The sequence below is a fragment of the Coregonus lavaretus genome, assembly GCF_964263955.1.
Source record: "Coregonus lavaretus genome assembly, chromosome: 13".
Taxonomy (NCBI): Eukaryota; Metazoa; Chordata; class Actinopteri; order Salmoniformes; family Salmonidae; genus Coregonus; species Coregonus lavaretus.
The window spans coordinates 30,552,125-30,557,995 of NC_140000.1; positions in this window are offsets into that span (position 1 = coordinate 30,552,125).

The following is a 5,871-nucleotide window of genomic DNA, read 5'->3' on the forward strand; positions in this document are numbered from 1 at the left end:
GTCAGTCCTTGCATCCAAGTGGTTACATTTCTCCAGCCCCATCCCTCAGCTTTTTACCAAAACAGTGGTGGGGTTTGGTTTTGTTATTGTTTGAACTGCTGATTGCCGCTTTAACCTTCATAAAATAACTTTGTGAAAGACAGCCATTTTACCTCAAGTGATTTCAATTATGGTGCACCAGCCTGCATAGCAGGAGTTTACATAGGGATTCAGGGCAGAGGTTGAAAACAGACAATTGGCAATTCAGTATACATTTGATACTTCCATAAACCCAATATCATAACATGATTTACTTTGCGATGACATAGACTGAGATATATTACCAGTGAGAAGTGTTTAATAAACTTGACATTATGTGTAGAGGGAATTTTCACTTGGTTGTGCCAAATGTTTACCAGCTACTATGGATGTTAACAAACATAAGATAATTGTTACTGTATAACCGTTTAGGCAAATATGTGTCAGAATGGCACTATGGTCACTAAGTTCATCACACTTTAGAACAAGGTCTTCTCAAACGATCTGCAATTTTACCAAAACCTGAACAAACTGTGACGTGAAACCATAGCCACGGGAAGTAGTTTGGGGGTGGGGGTGCTTCGATTTTTTGCCCGTGCTACAGACGGCTATATCAGTCCGCGGCTATGAGTGAAATGCGCCTGCATTATTAGTGAAACACTCTCTGTTTCTCTCAGACTGTCTTTTGTCTCTTGTTGAAATAATAGCCTAGCGCCCTCCCATCTCCGGACTGCTAGTCTAATACCCGTTTAAGTGAATGTGTGTGACATTTTGGCCGTGACACAGTGTAGACAGACAGACAGACAGACAGACAATTATAATATAATAATAATAATAATATGCCATTTAGCAGACGCTTTTATCCAAAGCGACTTACAGTCATGCGTGCATACATTGTTTTTGTGTATGGGTGGTCCCGGGGATCGAACCCACTACCCTGGCGTTACAAGCACCGTGCTCTACCAGCTGAGCTACAGAAGACCACCAATTAGACAGACAGAGCGTCCTGTCAATGGGATGGGGCCTGTCTTGTGTTTGTTTAATGCCCTGCCTACTGTGAAAGTCTCCCTGAAACAGGCGCAGTAAATATCCCCATTGATCCAGAGGCAGGGGGCCCTACGATGATGCAGTGGTCGAGAGTAAAGCGAGTAAATCTGCCCGACAGTAATCCAATCCTATTCTCAGGGCCCTTGGATCTTAGATAGGTGCTTTAAATTAGAAAAAGTGTATGTATTTTTTTGCACTATTTCCCTTCCTTTTGTTGTTGGTGCACTCTGTTTGTTGATGCCAAATCCTAGTCGGGAACCCATTTGCCCTCATAGTATGCCTGTTTACTTTTTTTGATTTTACTGCTGTTATGATATGGGGGAAAAGTTAGTGTTAGGGCATAGACAAACACACTATCTAGGATACACTTCCACCCTCCATTCCCCCAGGGGGCAGCAGCAACCTGGTCCAGAGTTGAGTCTGGTTGATAAGCACATCAGGTGATGCCAATTAACCCCCTAAGGTCAATGTTTGTCAGAACACAGAACACAAAATCGTCTGTAGCATCCGAACGGTTTGGCCTACAAACTATTATGACCCCTCTTTGGAGAGATGAGACTCTGATGAACACGATGAGACATGCGTTCGGACATGCAGGTTGAAATATCAAAACAAACTCTGAACCAATGATATTACTTTGGGGGCGGGACGATGTTGTTAGCGCCATTTCTTGCCTGCATTTTTCAGTGACCCTGTTGAAATGTATTCTGATTCTTCTGATTTCACCGCGATTGAGGAGTGGTAACATGGGTAAGTACATGATTGCATATTGTACAATAGTGATGCCAGGACAGGAGTATAATTTAATATATGCAAATTGTAGTTTTACACATCTAGGCACTTTCCTCTCATAGACTCCCATATGCCTATAATATACATGATGACAGCCTGAGTACTATAATTAGCCAGTCTCTTTCACCTTACAACCAAACCACTCTGGTTTGAGATATAAACAATGCATTTACTGAATCGGCTACGGAGAGCGTGAAGACACAGTTGTCTGATACAGCTGGTGCTCTCATGCATGTTTAGTGTTGCTTGCCTTGAAGCTAGCATAAAAGGCATTTAGCCCATCTGGTAGGCTTGTGTCACTGGGCAGCTCGCGGCTGGGTTTCCCTTGTAGTCTGTAATACTTTGCAAGCCCTGCCACATCCGACGAGCGTCAAAGACGGTGTAGTAGGATTCAATCTTAGTCCTGTATTGACGCTTTGCCTGTTTGATGGGTCGTCGGAGGGCATAGCGGGATTTCTTATAAGCGTCCGGATTAGTGTCCCCCTCATTGAAAGCGGCAGCCTTAGCCTTTAGCTCGGTGCGGATGTTGCGTGTAATCCATGGCTTCTGTTTGGGATATGTACGTACGCTCACTGTGGGGATGACGTCGTCGATGCACTTATTGAGGAAGCCGGTCACTGAGGTGGTATACTCCTCAAATCACGGAACATATTCCGGTCTGTGCTAGCAAAACAGTCCTGTAGCGAAGCATCGGCGTCATCTGACCACTTCCGTATTGAGCGAGTCACTGGTACTTCCTGCTTTAGTTTTTGCTTGTAAGCAGGTATCAGGAGGATAGAATTATGGTCAGATTTGCATGAATCAGCCTGAATAACCTGTTCCAACAGAAACAGAGACCACCCCCTCTCTCTGGTAGGCATTGTTGCTCAGGTAGTTACCCTTCTCTGACGATGCCATTGAATAATATTTTGGAAACTCTGAATCTCCCCCTGAGGCTGGAATTTCCCTCAGAAGGCCAAAGGCTGCCGCTTGACTGGTCGCTTGGCTGCTTCAGTAAGTGTTAGTTTTCACAGCGGCCCTCGAGATGACAAAGTTACGCACTCCAGATCCCCTGGTATAGTTTTGTGTGGTTTACCAATTCAAATTCTTTCCAGTGTGGATTGTTAAGAACCTCTGAGTCATGGTTACACTTTAGCCTCTTGAACAGGTCCAATACATTAGCTGCTCATATTGGGTTCTCTGTTCAAACAGTTGATGGACACCTGCGCTGGAGTTCACAACACTATTCACTGTTTTGTTTGATACCTGCTCCCACTTGAATGTTTAGGTATTTGAGCACATAGCATTGTCTACTTACACAGTGGTCAGTGATGTGTTCAGGTAAGGATTACTTCATCACACAAGGGTTAGATTCTCTCAACAGAGTGTACACATTTACTGTAACATAATGTGATGGTGTTTTTTCACCAAATTTTCTCATTTACTTTAACTTCATAACAGGAGTTTGTGGTGGACAAATCAACAGTATTAATTGTAGCTAGAGTACAAGAAGTCTCAAAGGCTTGAGAAATTGAAAATGTCTCAGCAAACAATTGGTGAAAAACACTTTCACACACACGTTGGTAAATTACCTCATTTCAAAAGGAAAATATACTTTGGGAATTTGTACGTAAATAAAAAAGTTGATGTTATTGCCGATCATTGCAGTGAGTTATTCCCCATCTGAAACTGATACTCCACAGGGACTGTGTGTGTGTGTGTGTGTGTGTGTGTGTGTGTGTGTGTGTGTGTGTGTCAAAAACTGGTTCTGAGATCCCAGGCCACCACATAGTAAAGGTTATAGAGGTTTCAAGGGTTTTTAATTAATAATCTTGGGTTCACACCATTCACACACACATTCACACCAACTTTGAACATCCCACAGAGCACCATTAAATCCATTATTAAAAAATTGAAAGAATATGGACCACAACAAACCTGCCAAGAGAGGGCCGCCCACCAAAACTCACAGACCAGGCAAGGAGGGCATTATTCAGAGAGGCAAAAAAGAGACCAAAGATAACCCTGAATGGTCTCAGTAGGTAGAGCATGGCGCTTGCAACGGCAGGGTTGTGGGTTTGATTCCCACGGAGGACCAGTACAAAAAACGCATGCACTTACTGCTGTAAGTCACTCTGGATAAGAGCGTCTGCTAAATGACTAAAATGTCAAAAATGTCAAGGAGCTGCAAAGCTCCACAGCGGAGATTGGAGTATCTGTCCATAGGACCACTTTAAGCCGTACACTCCACAGAGCTGGGCTTTACGGAAGAGTGGCCAGAAAAAAGCCATTGCTTCAAGAAAAAAATAAGCAAACATGTTTGGTGTTCGCCAAAAGGCATGTGGGAGACTCCCCAAACATATGGAAGAAGGTACTCTGGTCAGATGAGACTAAAATTGAGCTATTTGGCCATCAAGGAAAACGCTATGTCTGGCGCAAACCCAACACCTCTCATCACCCCGAGAACACCATCCCACAGTGAAGCATGGTGGTGGCAGCATCATGCTGTGGGGATGTTTTTCATCGGCAGGGACTGGGAAACTGGTCAGAATTGAAGGAATGATGGATGGCGCTAAATACAGGGAAATTCTTGATTGAAACCTGTTTCAGTCTTCCAGAGATTTGAGACTGGGACGGAGGTTCACCTTCCAGCAGGACAATGATCCTAAGCATACTGCTAAAGCAACACTCGAGTGGTTTAAGGGGAAACATTTAAATGTCTTGGAATGGCCTAGTCAAAGCCCAGACCTCAATCCAATTGAGAATCTGTGGTATGACTTAAAGATTGCTGTACACCAGTGGAACCCATCCAACTTGAAGGAGCTGGAGCAGTTTTGCCTTGAAGAATGGGCAAAAATCCCAGTGGCTAGATGAGCCAAGCTTATAGAGACATACCCCAAGAGACTTGCAGCTGTAATTGCTGCAAAAGGTGGCTCTACAAAGTATTGACTTTGTGGGGGGTGAATAGTTATGCACACTCAAGTTTTCTGTTTTTTGGTCTTATTTATTGTTTGTTTCACAATAACAAATATTTTGCATCTTCAAAGTGGTAGGCATGTAAATCAAATGATACAAACCCCCCCAAAAAATCAATTTCAATTCCAGGTTGTAAGGCAACAAAATAGGATAAATGCCAAGGGGGGTGAATACTTAAAGCTACCCTTAAGAAAATATAGTTTACTTAACTAAAGTTACTACATCCAAACTACTTTGGATATATTATCATATCTAAATCTGAAATACAAAACGCATTAACAGATCACTCTGGAGTCAGATGTTAACAGAATGTGTAATTAAGACTATTAAACACAATAACAATGTTTCAAGTGACAATTAGGCAGGTCTGACACCAAAAAAGAAAGGAAATGATTGCCTACTTCACCCATTTTTTATTTTTGCAAAAAAAGTAATGTGTAATTCCAGTTGTTAGCAACACCACTACATGGCAAAAAATTACCTCCAAGCTACTGCAAAATGTAGTTAAATTACTAGTTGAACTACATGTAGTTCACTACTCCCCAACACTGTCTGGCTAACACCAACCATACGTTCAGTCCCAGAGATAATCCATGCTGCTGGAGGGTAGTTAAGATGGCTAAGGAGACCAGCCAAGGGTGATGAATCTACAATAAATCAATTAGGAAACACAAGAGGGAGAAACACATTAACCCATAGAAAAACATGTAAAAGTATAAAATAAGGCCCACAATATCTTAAAGGTCACTGCAAACCAAAGGGAAAATATAAGGGAGGGCAACATGTGACGTGCATGCGTGTGAGTTTACTCTTCAGATGAATCTCAACTCAGCCTTGTGCCCCACCGTCAGTGACTCAGTTATCCATGTGTGGGGAATAGCGATATGAGTTCTCATAATACTTTTAAGTCGAAACACCGAGCAGGCCTCCACACTAACAAAGAGGTACATTCATCAGTGGTGCTCAAGGACCTAACCGGCTGGTCGTGAGCCTCTTGAAGGATACACCACTTGGTGTGGGGGCTTGTCAAAGTGGGGAGTTTATCTTGTGCAATTGGGT